Source organism: Petaurus breviceps, unplaced genomic scaffold (genome assembly GCF_028583685.1).
Source record: "Petaurus breviceps papuanus isolate PSGF00001 unplaced genomic scaffold, PetGlider_PUasm1.0 164, whole genome shotgun sequence".
In the NCBI taxonomy this organism is placed as follows: domain Eukaryota; kingdom Metazoa; phylum Chordata; class Mammalia; order Diprotodontia; family Petauridae; genus Petaurus; species Petaurus breviceps.
This window is the reverse complement of record NW_027185735.1, coordinates 9763149-9777269: the sequence shown is the minus strand read 5'-3', so window position 1 is coordinate 9777269 and position 14121 is coordinate 9763149. Positions and strand designations below refer to the sequence as shown.

General features: G+C 34.2%; 1 protein-coding gene across 18 annotated transcripts in view; it reads right to left on the bottom strand.

Moving 5' to 3' along the window:
- MIPOL1 (mirror-image polydactyly 1) overlaps positions 1-14121 on the bottom strand; it is a 567089-nt gene that overhangs the window by 59178 nt on the left and 493790 nt on the right. The window lies entirely within an intron of this gene.

Here is a 14121-nt window from a genome sequence, read left to right as displayed (position 1 = left end):
TTCAATCTGTATTATAAAGCAGCAGTCATCAAAACTACTTGGTACTGGCTGAGGAATAGAGAAGTGGATCAATGGAATAGATTAGGCCCACGAGATTCAGAAGACAATGAAGACCCTGGTTTTGGGGATAAGAACTCACTATTTGACAAAAACTGATGGGAAAACTGGAATATAGTATGGCAGAAACTGGGCATAGACCATTATCTAACACCATATACCAAAATCAAGTCTAAATGGGTGCATGATCTAGGTATAAAGGTTGATAGTGTAAGCAGTCTCAGAAAATAAGGAAGAGTTTACCTGTCAGACTTGTGGACAGGGAAAAACTTTATGACCAAACAAGAATTAGAGAACATTATAAAATGTAAAATGGATAATTTGGCTACATGAAATTGAAAAGCTTCTGTACAAACAAAGCCAATGTAACCAAGATTAAGAGGGAACTAGAAAGAACTGAGTTTATATCCAGATGGAAGGAAAATACCTGATCTTTTTCCTTCTCTTGTTTGGTTTTATGTCCTCTTTACCATTTTTCATTCCATCTGATACAATCCGTCTTTATAACCTGACTAATGTATAATGTGAAAGTATTTACAGATCCTATACTTGACTATATGCCGCCATAGCAGGGAGGGGAAGGAGGGGAAACTCAAGGAACTGTGGAATTGAATCCTGTAAACTAAAAGTAAACAAACAAATTAATTAAAAAAAAAATTTAAAAAGACTTCCATTTAGGGGAAATCCTACCTAAAGAGGTACCATTCAGGGGGCAGCTAGGTGAGGCAGTGAATAGAGCAGCGGCCCTTGAATCAGGAGGACCTGAATTCAAATCCAGCCTCAGACACCTGACACACTTACTGTGTGACCTTGGGCAAGTCACTTAACCCAAATTGCCCTGTCTTCCCCCCTCCAAAAAAGTAAAGAGGTAGTTCATTTTGCCTCTTTCCAACTTGCATTCAGTGTTCCTGGTTCTGCCCTCTGGAGTCAAAAAGAATAAATCTAATCTCAAATTCAAAATGACAGACTCCAAATATTTGAAGACAGTTACCAGATCTTCCTCCCCCTCTTCCCCATCTTCTCTTCTCCAGGATACATATACCCAATTACTTAGAGTGATTCTCCTGTCTCATGAATGTGAGGTTCTTTATCATTCTAGCTGTACTCCTCTAGATGCTTTCCAGTTTATTAATGTCCTTCCTATTTTGTGATGCCCAGAAACGAATACTTCATATGTAACCTGATGAGTTCAGTGCAGAGTGATTCTATCAATTTATTCCTGGAAGCTATGCATTCTAATCTCACATAAGCTTTTTTAAGGCTGCTATATTATATTGTTCACTCACACTGAATGTAAAGTCCACTCAACACCCCAGATTTTTTTCAAATATATGGATTTCTAGCCATCCTATCCTTATGAAATTGTTTTTTTTTTAAACCAGAGGGTAAGACTTCACATTTATTCCTATTAAAATTGATCTTTCAGATTTAGGTCAATGTTCCAGACTATCAAGATCTTTATGAAATTATACTTTATCATTTACTGTGTTAGTTCTCCCTCCCAGCTTTGTGTCATCTGAAAATTTGATGTCCATGCTATCTAGTGTTTTATCCAAGTCATTAATAAAAATGTTAAGCATAATAGGGTCAAGCACAGATCTCCGGTGCACTCTACCTTCACAATGACTTCAAGCAAGTAATGGCTAAATGGTTACAAATTCATCTGGTTGTTATGTCACTTATTTCCTTTCTCCATGTTTCTACAAGAATGAGAAATTTATTGAAAGCTTTGCCAAATTTAGGTAAACTATATTTATTGCATTCTGCTTATCGACTAGACTAGTCTAGTAACTGTCAGAAAAGGAAATGAGCTTAGGTTGCTATGAGCTTTTCTTGAGGAAGCTATTCTGGCTCCTTTTAATCAATACTCTTAATAATGTTCTTCAAGAAAAAAGTTAATAAAAATAATTTGAATTTGCATAGCACTTTATTCTTTTGATTCCCTCAACTGTCAGTGCCCTCTTTCCCAAAATACCCTGGGAGGTGGATTAACTACCTTTAACTATGTTTTTTATAGAGTAACTATATTTATATTTAGTTATTTCTAAAGGGCAAATAGATTTGTATTTATTACTTTATATTTATGCCATATACATTTACATAATAATAATTATAAAAAATTGTAGTTAGCATTTATATAGTGCTTACTATGTGCCAGTCACTATTGCTAAATGCTTTACAATTATCTCATTTGATCCTCACAACAACCCTGAGATATAGGTTCTATTATTATCCCCATTTTACAGCTGAGGAAAGGAGGCAAACAGACCTTAATAATGAGTTGCCTAGGGTCATCCCTAGTATTTGAACTTACATAGGTCTTCCTGACTTCAGGCCCAGCACTCATCTATTTTGCCGCTTCACACCTGTAAGTACTTATTTCCTCTATTACATAAACTTCTTGTGACTAGGAATTACTTCATTTTCTGTAGCTGTGCTAAGCACCTGACCAGCACTTAATAAATACTTGTTGATTGATTAATTCTTTTCAAAGCATTCACATGTTAATTTGATTTGATTCTTTAAAGTATTAAAAGTCCTGTTTTACAGGTGAGAAGAAATAGAGGTGAAGAAAGAAGAGGTGATAAGAAGAAATAGAGGTGATATATGATTTGGAACTAATTCCTACTTCCGAGTCCTTTCTATATCATATTTCCTTCTATTTAACTTCCAATCCAAAATAATTCCTTTAAATAATAGGAAATGGTTATATGTTGCTTAAAGTTATGATAAGTGTTCTATACTATAACTAAGTTACAGCTATTTGAAGTAAGAAAGATGTGTTCATTCCTTAGAATCCAGTGAAAAATTCTTCCTTAAACACAAGTTCAGGTCAAAACCTGTGTCTCCAATAATTCCTTTGTTTTGCTTAAAACATTAATGTAAATTTAAGATATAATTCAAATGCAACTGAGTATCTCTTAAAATGACCAAGTTATATTCTTCTCAGATTTTTGAAACTATCTGGCATGAAACAGCCAAAATTTATTCCCAAGTTTAAAATGAATAAACTTTAAAATAAAAAAAATCCCCAATTCTAGTAAATTTCCCCATTCTTCAAAGAGACAAAGATTACAAAAAGGATTTCTGCTGGTATCTTTAATTCATGTTTATGTCTTTATCTTTAATTAGTTTGGCTAATTCTTGAGGAGGGCAGAAAACATGTAGCTTATTATGTTAACTTTAAAAAAATATTAAGGGATCTAAATAATAGACTATGAATTGAGAGACACTATGTATAAATGACAAATCTGTCAGCATAAGCTTGAATCCTGGTTTTGGTCTTCCTTTCATAAAGTAAATTGTTCTCTATGGCATTCAATCTGCACACTACAGATCTCATTTTGGTTGTTGAAAATATCAAAAAGACTTTAGACCTACATATAAAAGATACTTATTTTATCCTTTTCTGACACACTGACCTGTATACTCATTTAAAAAGGAACACCACATCTTTATGTTATTAAATCTTTGTTTTGATCTATTAGTATTCACCAAAGTGCCATTTTATAAAACCCCACACTGAATAGGCAAGGCTGGAGGTGACCATCTGCAGCTTTGGAGTCTGCATTTGAATTGATGAAAAGAGCTTTGTGTTTTCATTGCCAAGTTTGATTCTTCCAGTCATTAGGCATTCCCCTCAGATTGCATCAATGAAGTGGACGCTCTTACACCAATGTGTTAAATTTTCTTCTCCTCATGGTTTCCTTTGCCAGCTATACTCAAGAATCACTATTGGGTCTAAGTCACATTTTTCTCAGAGCTATGTTAAAAGAGGGGGGTGGTATCAGAGCATCTGACTAAAGCCCATATGTGTTTCTGGTCAGTCTCCTGGCTGAGGGGTCACCTCACATTGTGGTGTGATTATACAGAGATTCATTCTTCTTGAACTGTGCTGCTCTGACCATTCTGGGGAAGATTAGATCTTCTAGTCAGTAGTAGAGAATGTCTTGGGATACTGATGTGAAATGCACACAACTCAGCCAGGGGGGCAGATTAGTTTGGTTTTGGGGGAGAATTTTAAATATTGGATATGCTTATATTCTTCCTTTATAACTCTGAAATGTATTATATAGCAAATTCTAACATAAAGAGAAATATATTTTTTTTCTCTGGCCTTATATTATTATATGTATTAAATCAGCTCATGAACACTGATGTGACACTTCAAGCACCATGAATTTTCATGACAAAGTCAGAGGATAATTTTAAAGTATTATTAAAGATCAGAAGGTTTCAATAATGCTATTAAGTAGGCCATTCTTTTAAATGATCACTTTTGCTTTGTAGAAATAACCCAGTAAAGCCTATTTGTTGTAATTCTTCATTTGCATTTTTTAAGAACCAGAACACAATATCCCATGTAGATAAGAAGGAAAGGCTTCATACATAGCAAAATATTTATAGCAGCATTTTTATAGTAGCAAAGAACTTGAAACAAAATAGATGTCCATCAACTGGAGAATGACTAAACAAATTGTGGTATATGAATGCAATGGAATATTGCTGTTTCATAAGAAATAATGAATATGGAGAATTCAGAGAAGTATACAAAGATAATGAACTGATGCAATGGGAAATAAGTATAGCTAAGAAAACAATATATGCAATGATTATCACAATGGAAATAGACAGACAATATTAAACATAGTATTATTGTAATGACCAATTTAGCCCTGGAGATCAGATGAAAAAATGTACCTTCCTTTCTACTTTTTCAGAAGTATAGATCACTTCATACACTCAGTTTCTTTACTGGCTGGTGTTGATGAACTGATTTTCTCTTTCCCTTTTCTTATGCTTTGCTACTGAAGATGGTTCTCTGGTCAGGGGACTAGGGAAGAACATATGAAGGGGATGTGAAAACAAAAGCTATCATTAAAAATTGTTCTTAGAGAATTGCACAGAACTGCTTCTCTTGAACTGGTTATGAATCATATGTACAGTCTTTATTTGGCTAAAGGAGGGAAAAGGAAACCACAGGCAAATAAATACCTTTTGCACCCTGTTAAAGATCCTAATCTCTAATGGGCACAGTTTTAAGGAATTCATTTTAATAATCAACAAGGATTTATTAAGTTCCCAACATGGCTATGGGGCTTGTTAGGTGGACAAGTTGCATACTGTACATTCAATTATATTTACTTGAGTTCAGGTTTTATTCACTTAGCTTTGGTATGTGAAATCTGCACTAGCTAAAGGAGCTCTGACTGCAAAATGTCCTATTAGTTTAATTATGTAAGTAGAAGCTTGCTATATCAGATATTTAACTAGGACACAGAAATTCTTGAGGGAATATGTATGTACTTCCAGTCTGGATAACTGTCATTTTGCCATTGGTATATTAACATACGTACATATTAGGTAGAACCTATGAGAATGAAAATAAGGAAAAAGAAAGTGCTAGGTGAGAAATAAAGTGTGGGAAGGAAGAGCAAATCTAAGTAAGAATTCTAATGAGTCATATATAACCTCTATAATAGCTCATATTTTTCCTTATTCCTTTTCCAAAGACCTCAAGCCATTTTGTAAACACTATTTTATTAATACTTATAATGTTTCATTTAACTGAAGGTAGACAAAGTCTTCATTCTACAAGGATGGGTAAAATTTAAATACTCAGAAATAAGGAAATACTTATTCAGGGCTAAAGGTTATTGGTTCAGAACTCATTTATTAGCCCATGTGACTTTTCTCAGGGAATTGGATCTTACATAGGGTTGCACAAAGAAAGAAACTATCAATGTCTATAGGCTACAAAGATTTCTGCTCACAGAAGGCTCATAATGGCCTTCCAGGTTCTGATTTAAATGAAAATTATCTTTGTCTTTGGCTCTTAAGAGAATGTCTGTTTACCTAAGACAGGCTTGATAAGCAACAGGAATCATGTTAGGACATTCTACCATGAGTACCTAACAGAGTCTTGCAAGTGGCAGGTACTCAATAAACATATATTGAAATAGAAAAAAAAAGGATAGGATAAAAGATTTTTAAAAGGGGAGGGAAAGAGAATTAGAGAATGGGGGGGAGAAGAAGGGATGGAAAGAGAAAAAAGGGGGGGAGAGAGAGACAGAGAGAGAGAGGCATAAGATTATGCCATTATCAGCTAGTATTGAATTCTTTTCTCCTTTGTTTGTCCATATACCTACCTTGTACTCTGTTCTATAAGGATCTTTTAATAATCCTTATTTTTCCTTCCCCCAAATCCCAGTCTTTTGAAATTTCCCTAAGATGACAAAAGCCTGAAGTCTGATCTATACTGCAGCCTTGGATACAAATAGAATATAAACAAAATTTATCTTCTATTGCCTGAGACTGATACCAAATTCTGCTTTCTTTTCTCACAGTCCCTTTCTTCTTTCCCATTAGTTAAAGTGTTCTTGAATGTTTAGATTGTGCAGGAATGTGAACTAGCCCAACTCTAGATCATCCATTGAAAGGCAGCTTTTATAAACAAACATGTTGGCAAGACGGTCTAGAGTCCAAGTAGCTGCTATGTTTCACCTCTCCTTCCCAGGTCCATGCATTTTGAAGATCATATCACAATATTATTGGAGACTTTGAAGAAGAAAGCACAGATTCTCCTTCCTCTTTGAGTTTCTAGCTGGCAGCTTTCATCTGATTATTTCAATCTGTGTTCTATTGGCCCTACTCAAATCCTGGGTTAGATCCTCAAAGGTAATAACCCTATGTTAATCCTCCACTAAAAGCAAGGGACTAGCCAAAGAACTGAAACTGTTTCTTCCATATGTAAAAGCAGAACATTCCCAGTAGGTCACTGTGTCAGCCCAAACACTTTGCTTTTAAAAAAAGTAAATGAGCACAGTAATTATTTGTCTTCAAAGCCTGGCAGGTATTTCTGTGTACAGTATAGGCTGCTGCTAAAGAAACCTACCTTATGTACCTAGTACAGGAGAGTGGTGATCCACTGTGCAAATATGCACAGGTATTGATAATTTTTATAAAATACATACTTGCCTGACAGAGTTGAAAAAGACTTGGATTTCACAAACTAAATATGTATTTAGGTAATTTTTTAAAAAAAGCTCATACTGCAATTCACAGGCCCAATAGACTGGATTTGTTTGATCTATTGTTGAAATCTATATTTATACACCTTTGCAAAAAAGCATATCATGTGTCCAAGAAAGCAAATCTAATATGTTAAGATGCTATTTTGAGATGGCTGTATAAGAGGTATTCAAGTTCATCTTCTAAACACACAAAGATCTGTTTACTAATGGTACAGATGTATGATTTACAAATTATACAAAATAAAACTAGATATAGCAGGAACATTTTGAAGTTGTTTTTTAAAAAAATTTGCACAGCGTCTAGGTGGTGCAGTGAACAAAGCACTGGTCCTGGAGTCAGGAGGACCTGAGTTCAAATCTGGCCTCAGACATTTAACACTTACTAACCATGTGACCTTGGGCAAGTCACTTAACCCCAATTGCCCTGCCTTCTTCCCTCCAAAAAAAAAAAGGAAAAAAAATTTGCACATAACATCTTTGGAACCCACATGGTCCACAATCTATTTAGGCCAGTTTTATGCTTCATTTTATACCCTGGCCATCCTGGCACAATCTCCCTTGCCTACCCCCACTCCTCTCTCTGAAACCATAATCAAATAAATATTGCTCTTGTTACTGGAAAAGGATGTGTCATTCTACTCTGCTACAACTCCATTCATCAGGGCTAAAACTTTTGAAACCAAATCATTGCTCCCAGAACATAATACCCCTATGTGTATTGCATCCCACTATCAGAATATAGGCTTCTTGAGGGCGGGGATTATTTTGTATTTGTATCTCCAGTGGTATACATGATAAGCACTTAATTAATATTTTTTAATCTACTCCTTCCTTACTGCAAATGAAAAGACTATTTGATTACTAGTCAACATGAATTCCATATTTCACAGTACTTCTAAATAAAATAAACATAAAAGTCATATTGAAGGAGAGTTTCAAGAAATATTTTGGTTCATCCTCTCTCCTTTTCTTCCCCAATAATATAATAAAGCACAGCAAAATGGTAAAATCTTCCAAATTTTGGTAGAAAAATCTGGTGTTTAGGTTGAGAAATGATAAAATTTTATTCTTCAGTCACCCAATCCATCTAGGAATCAAATATTTATTGAACATCTCCTAAAAGTCAGGTCTTGGATGAGAGACATGGAAAAAAGCAATAGATGTGCAGCCAGAGGACCTCAGTTTAAATTCTATCCTGGTCAACTGACTGCCTCTGTGACCTTAGACAAGTCACTGAGAATCTTTGGGCTTTGGTCTCTTCATATATAGAATGAAGGGTTTGGATTGGATGGCTTGTAAGTTCTCTTCCAGCTCTAGGTCCACAATCCAGTTATCTTTGTTTATCTGTAATCTGAGTGTGGAGTTGTAGACATAGGAATTGGAACTGAAATGTGGAAAGGAAGAATGGTTTTGGTGGAAAGATACTGACACAATGGGAACAATTTCATTAATCTGATATATCTAACAACTGGGGAATAAGTTTTAGTCAGTGAAGTTTGGTTATAGCTAATATCAGGCCCATGTGCCAGGAACAAAATTAAATGGTTGGGTAAAGTCTTTGATGATAATAGCATACTCTTTTTTATCAAGAAAGTGTGGAAATGCTCTGTTCGCCTTCCCAGAACCCAGAGTCATCCACCCCTATCTTATAATTCAACCTGCAAACAGATTAAGCAGTGGAGTTTGTGGAAAGTGTGTTTGCTCTGAGATGAGAACCCTTGTGTGACACTATGGTGACTCTCCTGACACTTCTAAGGGAAATATATATGCAGTTCTTACTCATCAGCAGGGAAACCAAGCTAAGAATTCACAATTTCTTTGTAACCTCAAGTATTTCACACAAATCATTATTTGGCTGTGAGACAGGAAATGGATTGTTAGCTTTCCTTTCAGTTATTTATTTTTAAAGCTGTAGAATGACCTATATTTCATAGAAGAACTAACCATTTTGAAAGCCATCAATTGAAAGAATTTGTACTGGCCTTTGATATTTTTTGTATTCCTGAAGGTATTTATTTGGAGTTTTAAATTTTAAAAATGTTAAAAACTATTGTAGATTTTAAGTAACTTTTCCTCAAAATGGAACCAAAAAAATGGTCAGACGTGAAAAACCTTGTATACTCTGGATTGCTCTATTTAAAATGTATCTATACTTTAAAAGAAAAAAAGAAAAAAAACAGATCTTTATTTAAATAGTTTGATTCTGATCAACGATAATATGGCTCATACTAAAGATGTTCTATCATAACCATGACTTCATTCCAAAGAGGATTTAGTGAAGTGACCAAGATCTAATTAAACAAGGACCTGTGAGGAAGAGTAAAACTGCTGGGGCTGTTTAGTTTAGAAAAGAAGAATAAAAAAAAATGTCTCCAAACATGAATCAAAATTACATAAAGGATGAAGACAGTATTTTCCATATGCATTGAGATCAGATAAAAAAAGAAATGGAAATACTAGCTGTGTAACATTGGGCAAGTTACTTAACCCCAACTGCCCACCAAAAAAGCAAAAAAAAAAAAAGAAATGGAATTAAGATGCAGAATTTAGTGAATATGAGATTTGTAGCTAGGAAAGCATTATCAAAGTAACTTGGTAATTTTTGTTCTGGGAGATTTATTTATTTATTTACAATTACGTAGGTCTCTATGTTGGTTTAGGGACCACCCTAACAACAAAGAGAGAGAGATACTTATGACCCTTAAAGTTCCTTTGTAGGGACAGCTAGGTGGTGCAGTGAATAGAGCACCGGCCCTGGAGTCAGGAGGACCTGAGTTCAAATTTGACCTCAGACACTTGACACACTTACTAGCCATGTGACTTTGGGCAAATCACAACCTCAATTGCCCTCCAAAAAGCAAAAAAAAAAAAGTTCCTTTGTATCTATAATTCTATTTGTTACTACATATTAACCTAGCTATGTTAACCTAGCTATATGATGTGCCCTATGTAATTTCGATACTTAAAATAGGAGGAAAGAAAAACAAATTGACATATAAAAATCATTTAGAAAACAACTACTTTAGGCCACAAGATGATACATACAGAGATAAACAAATGGTCATATTCCTTGCAAATTAGCAAATATAATTTGGGAGGTCTGGGTTTGTATCCCTTTATGCTCCCCTACAAATAATTCATTAGTTTTGTGACTATTCCCCATCAGTAAAATAAGGATTATGCATGGCCCTAGGTAAAGTTTTGAAGATTAGTTTCTCTAATAGGACCTTTATGCTTCTTTCTCTTACCTTTCAATATTCATTCTTTCCACTTACATAACACATAAAATACCTAGTAATCTCATAACAGTTCTTGTGGGAGAGGTGTTCAAGTCATCCCTTCTATAAGAGAGGAGAATTATGGGAGGTAGGGGTCAAAACTACATCATACTAACTTGTTAGTGATTGAATGTGCTACTCTACCAAGGATATGTGCTTTTAAAAACAGGATTATTTGCAGTGGTTAGACTAAGATAATTTCAGGCAGTATTAGGGAGGCATTTTTGAACAGCAGACCCTTTTTGGTATTCTTCCTGTTATAACACATCAGTTGAGTGAATGATCATTCTATCTGCCCATAAGACTATTGCTGATGTGGATAATAACAATTGTGCAGAATTTCTCCTTCCAGGTATATGGCAAAGAAAAAATGAAAACATATATGTGTATATACAAATGCATATATATATGTATATATGTACATATACAATGTATTTTGGATTCTCTGGGGGAAAATCATTATGTAAACTCAAAATTTTATGATTATTAAAGATAGGAGATTTGTCAATATTCACAAGTTTCCACATTTTTAAGTGCAATTAGATTAGAGCTGATAAAGGAAGTTGACAGATTAGAAGAGAAAAGCTGGTGAATGCTGGAGGGGCAGAGGTCAAAGGGGAGGTGAATGAAAGAACCTGAACAATAGTGGAATGGAAAGGAATGGAAGGGGTGGGGGGCAGAGCTAGTTAAAGTGTCATAGTTTCCTATGAAGATACTAATTTGTTTTTGGAGGAGAACTGGCAATCAAGTACTAAATAAGAATTGAACCCAATATGAATATTTTCTGTACTTTCTAGTTCTATTCCACGTTATTCCCCAGCTCATTGCTCATTTCCAATTAAATCAAATCATTTTATTCTTAGCTTGCCCTTACACAATTTAAACTCAAACTTAAAAAACGATATAAAGTTCCTTCTTTGAAAACTAGGCTAGTATGTGTTTCCTTATCACTTCTCTTATTATGTTCTATAGCTTTGGAATGTAAAGTACTATTTGGAAGGGAATATATCTCAGTTTAAATTATTTTTTGCACAACAGCATCTAGCACAATGACATGGTAAAGTACTTGCTTTATAAATATTTACTATGGCATCAAGCATAGTACCTTACACATAGTAGGCACTCAATATTTGTTGAATAATATGTGGTGGGCACTAATTCTGCATAATTTTGTGTTAAAAATAGGCTTCTAGAATAACCATCTTATTAAAATTGGTGAAGCAGGAATACCAACTTTCTGGGGAAGTACAGCTAGACAGCTAGGTGGAGCAACAGATAGAGTTCTGGGTTTGGAAACAGAAAGACTCATCTTCTTGAGCTCAAATCTGGCCTCAGACTCTAAACAGCTGTGTAACACTGGGCATGTGACTTAACCTTGTTTGCCTCAGTTTCCTCATCTGTAAAATGAGCTGGAGAAGGAAATGATAAACTACTCCAGTATCTTTGCCAAGAAAACTCCAAATGGGGTCACAAAGAGTCAGAAGACATGACTGAAAAATGACTGAACAACAATAACACATATTAACAACAAATCCAAAGCTTACTTTGGTCAGCACATGGCAATCACAAGTGATCAATAACTGACTATTGTTAAAGAAAGACATTTAGTTATTTAAGTTAGATTAGACTGTTAGGTAATCAGAAAAATTAAAAAAAAAACCTATTGCATCAAACACAATTATGATGCACAAAATATAATTTGGGGGTTATGCACATTTCTTTAAGAAAATTTTAAAAACCCTGAAGATAAAATGAAACACTCTATTGTCTGTGTGTATATTTAATAGCTCACATTTATGTAGAACTTTAAGGTATACAAAATACTCTCCTATAACCACTCTGGTAATGAGGTAGTATATAATTATCCCCATTTTACAGATGAGGAATGTGAGGGTCAAAAAAATGAAGTGACTCTTTCGGGCTCACACAGCTGTTCTCTGTTGGAGTCAGGATTAAATCTAGGTTTCCTGGCTCTAGCCTAGTCTTCTCTCTTTCCATTTATTCTCTTTTATTCATTTGTATTTAATTTTTATTCTAATCTTTCAAATTACATTCAATAGAAATTTGATAAAATCTTATCCCTTTCTTTTGCTGACAAGAACTTTGTTAATACAAATATTTTTTCTTCATATTATGTATATATGACTTCATTTGTAAACTTTTCCTTTTTATATTGCTATTTTTTTTCAATAATTGAGTATCTAAAGCTAAATATTGTATAAATTATAGAACAATAGTCAATTTTAGTCCTGGATCAAGGTAAGGAAAATTCTAGCAATACTTTTGTTGCCCTCTTAACACACAATGTATATGTAAATTATTTGACTTTCGATCAGCTCATAGATATTTTTGGAAATCTGGGACAGAGCTTTCACAGTCACCTACCCTTAATGAATGGACCTCAGGGTTTTCTGGCTGTGGTTGACAAACTCAACCTTTAAATTTGAAAAAAAAAAACCTTCCAAAACTTAAATAGAAATCAGACAGTTCAAGGCAACCTAGTAGAAGAGATTAAGGAAGCACATAGTTCCTATAAGCCTGCTTTACTTGTCTAGACGACAAGCATGCCTGAATCTAGGGTCATAATAAAAATACAAATTACAGGCAAGAATGATTAGCTTAGATACAAATGGATAATTTAGACTCATGGATGGCTTAAACTCTAATAAATAAGAAAGCAAAAATCTTACAGTTAATTAGTATTACTCATTAATAATATAAAACTGAAGAAATCATCCAGAAAACCAAGTACGCCTAGGGAGTTAAAGTGATTTGTCCTTTTACAGTTTGTTAATGTGATGATATGAGTGGTATATAGAAAAGGATCAGTTAAGTTTCATTATCTTTCAGGTCCTGAAAAAAATCTCCTGTGTTGTTAAAGACATATCAATTAGAAAGTGCCATCCTTTTGTTATTGTCAATATTCAGCTGGTTTTACCCAAGATCGAAGGACTATGCAATTGTTTTGTTTAAAATATAAATGTAAATAAAATCATCCCAATGAAATAAATGTAGTTTTATGTGTAAAAAGATGGATTTAAAATGTTTGCAATGAAGTGTCTCATATCTTAATAGAACAACACAATTTTAATTAGTACCAGTCAAAAAGTACCTGCCTTCAAAGATTTCATATAACATACTTCAAAGTCATGTCAGTTTAGTTCCATCAAATTCACCTCTAAGTCAAGAGAGTAAAAAACAAAAACAAAACAAAAATAAACACTTTTTTTGACTGTTGGCTCTTCCATTATAAATTGGGGTAGGAAGGGGTTAAATAATCCTATAAGGTGTTTCTAGGGCTACTGATGAAGTAGAGATGCTTTTCTACCCAAGTGGGAGAGTAGATGGAGTGCTGGACATATAGGCAAGATGGATGACCTGAGCTCAAAATCAGACTAGTTATGTGACCCTGGGTAAGTAACTTAACCTCTCCATGCCTCAGTTTCCTCATCTGTAAGATGGGAACAATAATAGCACCTACCTCCTAAGGCTGCTGTGAAGATAAAACAATATTTGTAAAGAACTTTCCAAACTTTAAAGTGCTATATAAATGTTAGTTATTATTATTATTACAAATGATAATATTATTACAAGATGCCTTGTTCTAAATAGTGGTGATGGTTTCCAAAGGGATCCCAAGAAAATATTTTAAAACTACAAATGGACAAAAGATATATACTAGAAAAGTTGACTATTTGCCGCAATCTACCTTTTTTTTTTTAAACAAGGCAAACAGCATGAAGAATGCCTTG